The sequence below is a fragment of the Lagopus muta genome, chromosome 1, assembly GCF_023343835.1.
Source record: "Lagopus muta isolate bLagMut1 chromosome 1, bLagMut1 primary, whole genome shotgun sequence".
Taxonomy (NCBI): Eukaryota; Metazoa; Chordata; class Aves; order Galliformes; family Phasianidae; genus Lagopus; species Lagopus muta.
Window position 1 is genome coordinate 63,984,328 of NC_064433.1, and position 14,451 is coordinate 63,998,778.

The 14,451-nt window shown below is 37.7% G+C and overlaps 1 long non-coding RNA gene across 1 annotated transcript in view; it reads left to right on the top strand.

Annotated features, from left to right (window-relative positions):
• LOC125686618 (uncharacterized) overlaps positions 1-14,451 on the top strand; it is a 59,459-nt gene that overhangs the window by 13,020 nt on the left and 31,988 nt on the right. Inside the window, exons 3-8 of the long non-coding RNA XR_007373851.1 lie at positions 1,937-2,075; positions 4,516-4,596; positions 8,656-8,894; positions 9,444-9,508; positions 10,723-10,870; positions 13,882-14,040. This is a non-coding gene — a long non-coding RNA (uncharacterized LOC125686618). The remainder of the gene's footprint in view (positions 1-1,936; positions 2,076-4,515; positions 4,597-8,655; positions 8,895-9,443; positions 9,509-10,722; positions 10,871-13,881; positions 14,041-14,451) is intronic.

The following is a 14,451-nucleotide window of genomic DNA, read 5'->3' on the forward strand; positions in this document are numbered from 1 at the left end:
CTCAAGAGAGAAAAATAATATTTGAAGCTTTTAACTATTGTAATTTAATAACCCACGACTGCTAAGATTGGCACTTGACTAAGATTGGCAGCTTGCATCCACACTGATTCTGGCAGATGAGGGACTTGGAAGATTAAACACTAAAAATTTTTCTTTGAAGTCCACAGTGTCAGTGCTATGCTTGGATACAAAATTTGTTTTAAATTTCATACCAGCCCTCCAGAATCTGGCCTTGTTAGCGTCTGAGGCTTTGGGTTCAGGCTTACTGCTAGCGAGTGCATGCTTTGCCTGTATGAACCCCAAAGCATCCTGCAATTAAATAACTTTGGCTATTCCTGTACTCTAACATCTTCCTCACTCCAATCCTGGTCTTAAAAGTGGAGAAGTAGCATATATTTCAGACTCGCTAGAAAATAACTTTTGACATATGATAGTTGAAGTTCAAGATCACCCATCTCATCCCACTGTATATTTATATCCCTCTTGAATTCCAGCACATTTTGTTTTGACATTTTTCTCAAGAGTTACCAGGACAAATATGAGTAGTTTTAATCTACTCCAAAACTCTGATGCAAAATGAAAGACACCGAAGATTTAAATGATATAAATAGCTATGCAGTTGTACTTAACCCTATAATGACAGTAGAGCTCAGTTAGTTCTAAAATGAAGCTTTCCTCTTCCATATCTGTTCAATCCGTGAATTCAAACTATGAAGCATAAAGTCTTAAATGTACAAGATACCCTTTCAAGGTGTTGTTTTAGAACTTAAGAGGCATGTGACAAAGGATTTGGGGCCATTTATGCTAGGCTACTCTCATGTGGAAGCTCTGCTAGCAGAGTAAGTGCATTTGTGGAACAGTCCCTTCCCTCTCCTCCCTATGGCAGACTCTGCTGAGGATCCCACCTCACTCAGCTCTAATAAGACTTAAAACTGAAATCTGTTGCTTTCAGTTTAGACTGGGGAAGGCCAGCAGATATCTTCTCCCCAAGCTTCTTCGTAAGTGAAAACAAAAATTTTCTTCATGCTACTGTCCAGTGCTCTTGACCTTCCTCTTGCATGGTGATAGTGAAGATTAGGAAAAAAAAATGTTTTGGTTTTTTTTTTTTCTTCTCAGCATCTTTTTTGCTTAGTTGTTCTATTCCCCCCAAGTTGAATCAGGGAAGAGGAAATAGCTAAACAACATTTCTCTTGACAGTACTTAGGGCATGCCTGCAGCCCCATTTCTTTGGGACATAGGCTGTGATGGGGAAAGCAGCTGTCTCTTCACATTCATTCATTCCAACTCGTCTAAGCTTACTTTGCAATAGGGTAAACGATAAAATAACATGATTACTCAGTCTTTTGGAGCAACCCACCTATGTTTTCGTCTGTTTGTCAATGAACCTGTAAAAAAATTATCTCAGAAAGGAAAATCCCAAGGCTACTAGAACCTGCAGGAAGTGATCAGAGTCTCAAAGTTTGCTGAATGGACAGTTAGGAATGGCTTTTCCTAGCACCTGATACTAGGGTGTTTCTGTTCAACTTCTCCATCAACTACCTGCATGGTATGTCATTGTCTCAGCAACTTCTTGGATAGCACCGTATGAAAGAGAGGCATAATACAAATTGGAAGGGAAGAATGCTGCTGTTCAGAAGGATGTAGATGAGCTGGAATTATGGGCCAGCACAGAACGCCTGAAACTCAACATACAAAAATGCTGTGTGTTGAATAGTAAGAACACATGCAACAACACAGGCTAGAAACTGGCTGGAAAACACCCTTGCTGAAAAGCGTCTGGTTGTTCGCTTGGACACAAACATGAAACTCTTTTATAGTGGGTCTGGTCAAGCACTGGAACAGGCTGCCTGGGGAGGCTGCAGAATCTCTATCTTTGGATATATTTAAAACCTGACTCCAAACGAATAAACTACTACTCTGCTACAAAATACTCTAGGTAGCCCTGTTTTAAGCTGAACCAGATGATGCCTGGAGACTCCAGAATCCACTATTCTGTGATTTTGTGTCAGCAAGAAACCACTGCTGCAATGAAAACTAACTGAGCTGCATTTGTGAGATCTAACAGCAAGTCAAAGGTATGTGATTACACCACTCTGCTTAGATCTAGTGGCACAGCCTCTAAGGCATCATATTCAACGTAGGGATCCTCAAGTGTTAAATATGATTGCTTTTTTTTTTTTTTTAAATCATCTTGCAATTAGAAGGGTTTGTGTGTGTGTGTGTGTATAGCTATTTTTTAAAGATGCTTGGATCTATTGTGATGTTTGTTGGTCAAGTTGTGCTTCATGCATAACTTCATTCACTTATCTCTGTCTTCTGGTGTTACTGTTGTATACTCCATGAGAATTTGCAGCCAAACTAAAATTAAAAAGCCAATGATTTGTCAATATTATGCTTTTTTTCCCTGTTTCTACAGAAATGTAGGATAAAATATCATTTTAAATTGAAAAATCCCTTCATTTTAGGACAGATTACAGAAGGGAGAACTCTTCCAGAAGGCCTTGTTGTTGTTATTTCTAATTTCTACTTGAGTGAATGGGATCTCCAGTCAAAGTAATGTTCTTATTATCCTAGGCATTAGTTTAATACTTTGAAGTAGTTATTGTCAAGTTCATTTATATTTAAAAGAGACAGTGAAAATGGATGAAGGGGAAGAAATTTTTATCCACTCTTTTACAGGGAACTTGAACTTTGCTTTAGCCAAGATTGCTAACAAATGAAAATTTTAGTGAATTAAAGGAACTACAGTCCCAGTTATAGATGTAGTAGGTGTAGTGCTAGAGATGGATAACAATAAAATGAGCTGTCCAGAATATTACTGAGACCAAAATCACATGATATAAAAGCACCATCCTTTCCATCTTCTCTACTATTCATTGCTAATACCTTAGCAAGGGATTTCAGTGCTGCTCATCAAGACTTTTGTAGTGATTGAAGATGAATTCTTGTCTTTGGAAACCTAATTTGTTCAGTGTTTTTATGAAAATGATCAGAAGGCATTTTTAAGAAAAAATACAGCTAAGAGCATCAGTTAAGCTCTTATTCGCTTTCTCTGTCTGATTGATTATAACCACATCTCCATATACTGTCTGCTTAATTGCTATCTCCAAAGCTGAATATTGATTCTGATTTCAGTTAAGAGAGGCCTCCTTCCACAGAACACCCATGTTGAAAACATATAACAGACACTGTTTTGTTTCAAAACAAATTCATTATTCATATTTCAATTTGATTATAGGTATTTATAATTTATTCTAATTCTGTTCTGATGGTTTCAATGGGGTGCTCTTCACTGTTATCTCTGACCCATTTCCAATAGTGCATTAAGCTATGTGATTAACATCTGTCACATATTGTTTGTTCTCTCATCTTCTCCCTAGGGATATAAGTGTGTGCAGTGAAGTGTCCTGTTAATTTGTTATTTTAAATATGCATGTTGCTATGTATTTATTAGTGAAGAAAAAGCCAGGGAAATGGGCCTTACATTTGGACCATAAAATAAGCAGTCTTCTAATGCATTTTTTCCTCATCCCTTATGTAAAATAATATCGCGAGTAAAATTAATGTAGAGATTTCATTTTATGAGAGTGATGTAATATCATGTTATTTTACAAGTTCTGTCTGTGTTCTGTTTTATTGCATTAGTTCTCACAGAAATGCATGTCTACTCACCAGTAAATTATCCTGAATCTAATATACCTTTTGGATTGTATGTTATAATTTATCTGCAGTAGCAATACTGAGGATACCAGAAGCACTTATATATACGGAAGTGTCTGACAGTATTTCAAACCCTAGAAGGATTAGGAATGCAAGTGAAAAACAGGCCTCTGTTACGAAGTGATGGGCAAAGTTTAGCAGCAATTTCAATTTTTATCTTGCTTTTTCTCATCTGGTAGTTTCTGAAGTTTTTCCTCTTTGCTTTGTCTTTGTTTTCCTTACTTATTTTCTGTCTGGTTTATTTCTGGTCAGCTTCGCCTATACAAAAAGCTAGGAGTTATAAGTTATTAGATTTAAAAATGTAAAAGGTTGATTTTGTTTTTATTGGGCTGTTTCAGACTGAAGTGTTAGAAACAGCTGGAAGGCTAATCAGTAACTTTCTGAGAAATACTAATTAATGAAAAATCCAGTGGTCTGGAATGCTTTCAGAAATAGAGGCTTATTCCTTGTCAGATTTCTGTATCTGTGGCATGTTTGCTTTGTTATCCAAAGATGGCTTTCTAAATGGAAAATTATGAAAGAGAATGCTCAATAATAGAAAATGAGAATATTATAAATATGAACACTGGCTTTTTTAAGCTGAGTGGCTGAACTTCAGTTAACTTTAATAGGGCCGAGGTTTCATTCTAAAGATGTTTGTTAATGTTTTTTAAGCCAGAGTACAAGTGTTAAGCAATATTATTAAGTCAAGTGTAAAGCAGTATTATTATCAGTAATTTTTAAAGTGGAGCATGATAATAATTCCTATGTATTTTATGAAACTGAAAATTTTTTCTCTTTTTGCACTCTCGCCAGACTTCTGAAGTGGGTCTGATTTTCTCCGTCACATTGTCAACTCTGCGAAGCAGTGATGATTGTAAATGTTGCACATCAGATGTGAGTACTGCTCTTCTTCAATCTTCATTGCATGGCCTACTGTAATTTTTCATCTTGTTCAATTTTTCTTTAAAATATCCCACAAACTACAAAAATATCAATTACTTGCAGAGTCAGTTAACTTTACAATTCCTTTGTGTTTCATTTCCCAGTCTAAATAGGCCCTCTGACCCACTGTTGAGGGCAATGACAAGCTAACAAGGACAGCTAAGATTATAACAAGACAGGAGAGGCTATCTGTCCCTGAAAATCAATTGCATTATTTACCAAGCTAGGCTGAGATGCTGTCATTCATTAAGCTCCTGTAATAACGTAAGTTTGATTGACTGTATCCTAGGGGAGAGTGACAAAAAATTAGCCATTCTGTCAGAAATAAAGCCAAAACTGAGAAAAACTTTCAAGATTAAAAAGAAAAATCACCTTCTGATGCTAAACAGAAAATTTGTCAAAACTTCAAGAGTGTATCTGAATTAATCATAGAATTACAAATTGGCCTGGATTGAAAAGGACCACGAAGATCATCCAGTTTCAACCCCCCTGCTGTGTGCAGGGTCGCCAACCACCAGACCAGGCTGCCCAGAGCCACATCCAGCCTGGGCTTGAATGGCTCCAGGGCTGGGGCATCCACAACCTCCTTGGGCAACCTGTTCCACTGCATCACCACCCTCTCTGTGAAAAACTTCCTCCTAATATCTAACCAAACCTTCCATCTTAGTTTAAAACCGTTTTCCCTTGTCCTGTCACCACCTACCCTCGTAAATAGCCATTCCCGTTCTTGTTCAGATGCTCCCTTCAAGTATTGGAAGGCCACAATGAGATCTCCTTGGAGCCTTCTTTTCTCCAAGCTAAACAAGCCCAGTTCCCTCAACCTTTCTTCATAGGAGAGGTGCTCCAGCCCCCTGATCATCTTACTGGCTCTCCTCTGGACCCACTCCACGAGCTCCACATCCTTCCTGTACTGGGGGCCCCAGGCCTGGATGCAGTACTGCAGATGGGACCTCACAAGAGTAGAGGGGGACAATCACCTTCCTATCCCTGATGGCCACCCCTTTTTTAATGCAGCCCAGGATATAGTTATGCTGCCTCGTGTCCAGCTTCTTCTTGTACACCAGGACCCCCATGTCCTTTTCAGCAGGGCGGCTCTCAAGGCGATCTTCCCCCAGTTTGTATAAGTACCTGGGATTGCCCTGGCCTGAGTGTAGCACCTTGCACTTGGCCTTATTGAACCTCATTAGGTTCACTTTTCCAGCCAGTCTAGGTCCCTCTGGATGGCTTCCCTTCTCTCCAGTGTATTGACTGCACCACTCAGCTTTGTGTCATGTGCAAACTTGCTGAGGGTGCACTTGATTCCATTCTCTATGTCATTAATAAAGATGCTGAAGACCACTGGTCCTAAGACCAACCGCCGGGGGGACACCACTCATGACTGGCCCCCACCCTGACTCAGAACACTTGATCACAACACTTCGGCTGCAGTCAGCCAACCAGTTCTTTAAACCATCGAACAGTCCATCATTCAGATCTCTACCTCTCCAAATTAGAGAGAAGGATGTAGTGAGGGACCATGTCAAAGGCTTTGCAGAAGTCCAGGTAGATTATATTTGTTGCCCTTCCCCTGTCCACCGATACCATCGCTGCATCACAGGGGGCCACCAGATTAGTCAGGCAACTTTTACCAGTGGTGAAACCATGCTGGCTATCTTGAATCACCTCTCTGTCTTGTGTGTGCCTTAACATATCTTCTAGGAGGATCTGGTCCATGATCTTCCCAGGCATAGCGGTCTCTTCCATAATCTCTCTTCCATACCAGACATTGAGAGAAGTGACTAGAAACAAAGATCTATGTTGTGCCATTGGCTCTCTTCACTGTGTGCCTAAGACTTAGCCACATGTTCTGAATTGTCTCATACTCTCTAAGGGAGGAATATGTTAGGCAAAGAGTCTTTTGCTTGCAGGAACCTAATACCACAAAAACCTGGGAGACCCCCCAAAAATCAGGAGTGCTGAACCTTCAGCATTTGTGCTAGGTACTTAAACATAGGAATTTTGTGACTGCAGATAATACTGAGTACAAGATACTGAAGATGTCATTACTTCCTATTGAACATTATCATAGGGGTAATTTCCTACGTTGTTAATTATGCCTACTGTCAAATTAGAATTTGTCAGTGTTGATTATAATTGTGTTTTGCTGCATTTAGAAATTCTTAATTTTGTGTTGTTTAAATCATAGTTCTGGAGAAGCAGTTTAGAAGGATTCTTCACAGTGAAGAACTGGCAGCTGTAATTGTATAATGAATTAATTGAAGCAGGTTAGGCAATTAAGGAATTCTATTTATAGCCAGGGCACATTTCTTCTTATTTGTCTCTTTATGTACAAGAGAAAGAAAAAACAGTCTGTGCTCTCACAGAAAATGAGTGGTTTGCATAAAGATAAGTTCAAAAGGCAGTGTTGAGATCTACATCAGACACAGGTCAGAATTTGAGTTTGGTGCACAAGTCAGGTACAGGACTCAGCTTCTGATTAATGAGATTCAAAGGATTTGATAAACTTCTTGATGAGAATTCACATCAAAATTGTAATGCTGTCCCTTCTGCTCATTTTCTTGGAACAGTCCTCACCTGTAGCAATACAGATCAGCTGCTGCTTTGTGAAAGTTTGATCTCTGATCTCCATCTTGGGAAAGTGACAAACTGTCCCATAAAGATTTTGGCTTAGCTGAACCTCTCTGGAAGAGGTGCCTCTACAATGTTTGCTTAGAATCCAGGGCCAAAACCATGAATGTGGTTTATGATTCAATGACTGGAGTCTGAATAATGTGGAGGAATTTGTATCTGGAGCTCTGGTTTTGCCCTGTTAAAATGACTTTCTTAGTTTCATTTCTTATGTATGGATGGGGTGTCTGAGCAGTGTAATTTACAGTGAATCAAATATATATATATACATATATATAACCCAGCCTGGGGCAAATAATGTAGTATTTTTTTTGTCCCGAAACCGCGACCTACTTCTTGGCCCCTGTCTCATTGTAGGAAAATAGGGTCCATGTTTCCTGGGAGGAGAGAATAATATCGCTAACTAACCATTGCCATTTTTTTTACCAGATGAAGATGAATGTGAACAAAAATAACGTTGTTATGTGTCATACCCAATTTCTTTTAATTATGGTTCTAAATGATACTAAGGATCTTCGCTTGGATTGCTCTTGATATTGGAGAATATGCTTCCTTGCTGAGTCATTTCTAAGTGTTGGTGTTTTCATTTAAAGGTGAAAATAACTTGTCCTGTTGTGGCAGCAAATTCTTTGTTTCGTAGTGAAAAAGAAGTTATTTCAATTTTGGAAGACTTTTTAAGAACTGAGATTCTAATAAGGCTTGAAAATTGTTCATTTCTAACTCAATATTCCTTTAGTAATAAATTAGCATTAGTTAGCATAGGCTTATTTAAGTTCTTCAGTTTTTTAAGTTAAGCATGGTGAGCATTATGTTTAATTGTCAGCATTTCAGATAAGATCTGTTTTTATCTTCTTCCTATTTCCAAAATGGCATGAAAATAATCGCTCCTATTCCTCTGAAAACTCTAATATTAATAACAACAACAGTAATAGTAATATTATGGTAGCATTTCAGGACCAATCAAGGGCAGTTCTGCTGTGGTGTCTTCTGTCCTAAATATCTTGTTGTTAGAATGGGAAGCAATCTGGGAAGTTATTTCCTCAATGTAATCTCCCATTTTGCTAAACTTTTATGAAGCAGGCTTGAATTTTGGTTCTAGACCTTCATCTACCAAGTGGCTTTGGTTTCTAGCCTGTGTGGCCTTGTGTCACCAATTTCTACATCAGCTGGGTTTCTGGTCTGTTTTTGGTGAGGAGCCACAAACCCAGGGTCATTAACATTTGACACAAAGTAGCATTTTGCTCTTCCGGAAATACTTTTTTTTTTTTCCTTTTTTGTACTTCGTCTTTTTCTTTTTTTTTTTTTCTTTTTTCTTTCTTTCTTTCTTTCTTTTTTTTTTTTTTTCTCAGAGCAATTAACTATTTTTATTGTTTTCCACTGCAGAACGATATGCATGAAATAGAATTACTGTTGTTCCTGCGAGACGCTCAGCTAACTTGCAAACTTGATAAAGGAGTCAAAGGCTTAGGAAGACATCACTGAGAATAAGAGAGCACCATTGACCTGCACTCTGGATGGGCTTCCTGGGAAGGCAGCATTATGCCCCACAAGAGATTCTGTATTCCATTTTACAAAGATCTCATCTGGAATTTTCCACCCCTTACAGCAGTCAAATTATAACAGTAAGACTCTCTACCTTGTGATTTCTGTCACATTACTGCTAAGACAGGCTCATTTACTGTTGCCTGCTTGCACTCAGTGCTGGGTTTCCAGGTTATGCCAAGTGTGAATGAGCTCTAGAAATAGGAAGCCACTGCCTTGACTATACCTGGTAGGTTTTCAGAGACTAGATCAACTCTGGAGGTCCCCTCACGCTTATACAGTTTTACAAAGGGCTATTGATGGTGCCTCTGAACCAAAATTCAAATAAAGATCTCAGATGTTTCCAGAGTTGCTCTAATTGCTACAATAACAACAACTTTGTTTTGTAGAAGTCACTAATCATTAAAATGTCTCACTGCCTGTTGGCAGGGGGGATACTTAGAGAGGGATTGGCCTGCATATGAAGACCTTCAAATATATCAGGCAATTGCAGTCCAGGTCTGCACTCATCCACTGCAATGAACAGAGGATGCTGCTGACTATTAGCTATGCATTTTATTGAGATTGTGCTACTGTTCTCAGCCATTTGTTCAGAGATGGATTTGAAGCACCTTTTCCTTCCTGTTCAGGAATGATGACATCAACTGAACAAAATACAGACTGATTAAGTGACTTTTAAGGATGTATTTCAAAGGTAAGCCAATGATTCAATCGTACTGCTGTGTATGCAGTGATAGAGTTGCTTGTATACAGTAATTTAATGCTACACAAAGTGCTTATGATCACACATTTTTTTGAGCCAGAAAAATATATTATAAATGCCAATGTGTAGTGATGACTGCCATTACATATGCCAGATTGTGCTTTTCCACCTGCAGCTGAATTTTCAGTGCTGGAATTCCTCCCATGCCTTTTCAAGCCAACCATGTCATGAAAATGTCTGCCAAGGATCTATCTAGATGTTGGCATGAATCCTTGGCTGGGTGGGGAGGAAGAGGTTGGCCAACAGAGTAATTGGAGTTGAAATAATTTTAAACTCAGCAATGTGATTTCTTTTGTTATGAAGAAAAGCTTCTTGTAGATATGTTGGAATGTTCTTGTTCCTACAGGAAATCAACATCTTATTTGGATTTTTAGCTACATTATTTGAAGCAAATCCAGATTGCACTAAAAAATGTTGACAAGAAGTTGCATATGATGATCTGAAATTACTATCACTGTGGTCACAATTGAATGTGTCAGTCACCAATAACCATAAAGTTTCCATGGGATAAATTTAAGATTCAAATTCCCGGCCTCTTCTGTAAAAAGAGAGTTTCTTGTCCTATACAAAATAGCATGAGCTGATTTTTATTCTCATCACAAACATTCATTTAAACAGTCTCTGCTGGCTTTTTGTAGATCACAGTTACTGAATACATTTTATTTGACATCAGAACTGCCTGCAGTTATAGTAAGTTCAAGGACTTTCCCAAAACCAACCTGATTTGATCTGTTATGATGTCACTGCCTATCTTTTCCAGGGAAACAGTCAGAACAAATGGATCACTCAGAGGTGAATCATAGAATCATCTAGTTTGGAAAAGATATTTAAGATTATCAAGTGCAAACGTTCACATACTGCATCAAGTCCTTCATTTTCCTAAGTGCCACATCCACATGTCTCTTAAATACCTCCAGGATGGCAACTGCACCACCTGGGCAGCCTGTTCCAATGCCTAGCCACTCTTCCTATGAATAATTTCTTGCTGATATCCAATCTAGACCTCCTGTAGTGCAACCTGAGGTAACTGTCTCACATCCAACTTAAGACTAGTCAAGCAAACAGGCTTCTGTGTGAAAATCATGAAACAGATAAAAACAAGCTGTGAATTCATCTCTGTCATTTTATGTCATTTGTATTTGCAGAGCAGAAAAGTCTGTAATTGCAAAAATCTGTGATGCTGGACCAAATTAAGTTCCTTTATTCCTTGACTTCCAAATTGTCAAGCAATATGTAGGAAAATCACACCAAAAAAAGAGGAAACATCAGTGGTTGATTAAATCATCTGTAGAGGTAAGTGATTTCACATATGGACAAAAGGAGATAATAAAACTAGTGTCACTTGTGATGTCCTTTTTGTGCACACCAGTGTTTTATTTTGATGCACAAAAAATTTGTGAACTATTTCAGTTTTGCCTCTCTCTACTGCTACAGCAGCAACCTGGGAGATACATGAAGGCATCTTCATGGTTGGTTTTTTTTTTCATTTATCTCATGTTAGTGATATTCCAAAGGTCATTTTCTCTTGCTGTTGACTGCTTCAATTTGTGTCATTTTTCTCAAGCACAATAGGGAAAGAGAAAACTTACAAGAAACAGAGTTATGGTATGAAAACACTCTGTTAACTCAGTTATAATATCAACTGAAAGAGAAATGTATGCATAAACAAATCTGGAACAAGAAAGATAAGACAGGGCAGTCAGAAGGCAGGGTAGTCAGAATGTAGGTGACAAGGAGGTGTGAATAGCATGTAATGTAAGACTAAGATGGCAAGACTATTATTTCTTGCTGTTTAGGCCCCAACTGAAAAAAAAATAGGTTACACTGGCCTTCTAGGATCTAATTGCTTATATAGGGATGGTATTTGCTGAGACTCCCATAAGGAATAGATGTGGTGGGATCACAGGTGTGATGGATGTGACTGTTCCCTCTCAGGGGCAGAATGTTTCTGCTCAAAATTACTGGAAACTCTTTACAGGTGCTTCTCCATTCACCTTCTTTTCTTCGTTTGCTTGACCTACTCAAGCCCCAAGGTTCTTTTGTCAGTGTTTGGGGGAGAGAAGGGGAGAACTGGATTACTTCAGTGGCCTAGGCTAATGACAAGAGGATTTGTTGTTTCTGAAACTTCTCTGTCTATTGTCAGTGACCCCATACTGACTTCTTACTAAGTGTTAGCTTCTGTTCCTAGCATGAACTAAACTTCCTCCTCTGATCTTAGCTTGGTAAATTAGTTTTGACATAGAATACTTGAAGTATAAACTTTCTATAAAATGTTAAAGCAAAATGGTCTCTTCTTTTTGACAAATTAACAAAACCAGGCAAAACTATTGAATTGCTGTGCAGTTGTATCTAAGCTGAAGAACATGAACTCTTACAACAAGCTTCACCATATAAATGTAATAAAAATTTCTGTAAGAGTTTATTGATGTTTCCCATTTTGACATGGTGCATACGGTTTGGTTCATTTAATAAAGTTTTATATAAAAAGAAAATGACCTATAATTCTGCCATTAACTGCCAATAATTAATATTGGCTCTATACAAGGAAAGTCCTCTTAGTTTCACTCTTGATAATTCAAACCCAGGAATCAGCAATTTATCTTTATTGCATCAGTTCACCTTAATCAAAACCACAATGCAACTACTTAAAATTATTTCTAGTTAAATTATGTTCTTTTTAAGAAGGATATTTTATATTGGTAATTTCTTGTGATGGGGGAAAAAAAATAGTAATTTTGGTCCTATGTAGGAAACAGCATACAGACAACAAATCTCTTAATCCCTTTTTTTCATTTGACTAAACTCTATTTCTGAAATATTTTGAAAATTAATACATGATTTGTCCATCTTAGTAATGCCATGCTGGAAGTCTATTTTATGTATCCTTGCCATAGCATGCCTATGTGTCCTCAGAAAATACTAGAAAATCCCTGTTGACTTTGCAAACATGAGCCAAGTTAGTAACTTTTTTTCCTTCTGGCTATAAGATACTTGTTCACTTATTTAAAGACTATAGAATTTGGAATAGATGAAAGCAAGAGAGGAAAAATAAAGCCAGAAAGTTCACCAAGAAAGAAGCCCCCTGAAATCTTTTAGACTTTATAGGAGCAAATGAAAATAGATTTAGCTTTTTACCATTTTTCCTTTCAAAATGCATGATGCAAAGTTTCCTTCAATGAAGGATATTTATAACACCTTCTTTTCTGCCTACAGTAGCTCATGTATGTTACAAATAAAGTCTTACCTATAGTGGGTAAGACATGAAAAATCATAAACCAAAGAAAAAAATAAAAATTTCTAAATATTGGTAAGTCAATGTATGTTACAAATGGGTTTTGTATTAAAAAGATTCAAAATATGTGTGTGCATTTTTGCCACTGTCTCACTGGAGGTGATAAGAGGTGTAGATGTTCAGAAACACCATTTGAATGCCAAGCCTGCCATCCATCTGATGTATTACTAAAGGTTGGCCATATATCCTTGCTGAAGCCCAGAAGTAGTTTTTGGCATGCCCTGAAGTCCTTATCCAGTGATCCGTCAGACTGACTGGAACATGCTATATATCCACTCTGGTCCTCTCTTCCTTCCCTAAGAATAAAGGTTTTGAGAAGTATTTGGTATGTGCCTGGATTTTATCACAATATGGAGCAATAAGTTTGAATTTATTTTTTTAAAACACTCCTAGAAATGAAGAGGAGTTGCAGATTGACTTTGATAAGATAAATGAATTCTTCTACTGGTATTTAATATATTCCAGTACTGGAAAATAGCCCTAAACAATGAGCCCTAAGAGATTCAGTTTCATTCAGTCAGTCCAGTGCTGACAGCTACAAACCATTGATTAAAGGAGGTTGCATAAGAAAACAATTTTGTGGCACTGTCCTATTTTGTGAGTAGTATAAGAGGGAAAAATCTGGTGTCAACCTTATCTCACACACCTTCTCCTTATAGTTCAGATACTGCCTTTAGATATTAAGTTTTAAAAGCACAGGGTCTTAAAAAAAAAAAAAAAAAAAAAAAAAAAAAAGGAAAGAGATCTAAAATGTCTAATGACTCAAAGGATGCATCTTGCCTTTAGTTATCTCTTTTTAATTTGTCTCAATAATTTTCTAAAACCTCCAAAACCTCCATAGATGGCAATTCTCTAAATATGCTGCTTTATAATTTTTCCCTTTTTTTTTTCCACCCGTTCAAATTCATCAGTCTTAACCATGAAGAAAAATGTTATTCTCCTCCTTTTCACAACTTTTTCTAAAACAGAAGATTTCTGTTGTGTTCTCTCTCTTTATTTTTTTATACTGTAGGTAAAACAGCCCGGTTTTCTTCTGCCTACTCTCAAATGGTATAATTTCTTCATGTATATTTAAATTTGCTGCTCTGTCCAGATCCTTTTCACTTGGATGACCTCTTTCTTGAGCTGTGACCCCCAGCATTCACAGCTCCAGCTGGACCAGAGTATCTTGGTAAGATTGTCTTTGTGCCTTTGCTCTGATTGCACATGCTGTCATACTGCACGTCTTTCCCACAGCAGCTCCATGGTGTGCAACAGAGAAGCCAAGGGCAGCCGCCTTTTTGTCTTCTCTTCAGAACCCAGCCAGTGTTTTCTCTCTATCTGGTTCATTTTTAAGCACAAGGTTAAAGACATACAGTTTTTCCTGTGAAACACTGTCATGTTTTCCCAGGCCTTTATTTCTCCCTCACTATGTAGTTATGATGATGATGTACATCTTCTGTATCTTTGTTCAGCTGAGAATGGGAACTATTATTTTTTTTTTTAATTCTCATGCAAATTTCTTTTAAAGCCTGCCACTGAATAATGCCTGTGCATTCTAGTAGTCAGATAGATGTTCAGCTGATTTGTCTGAGAGCTGGTA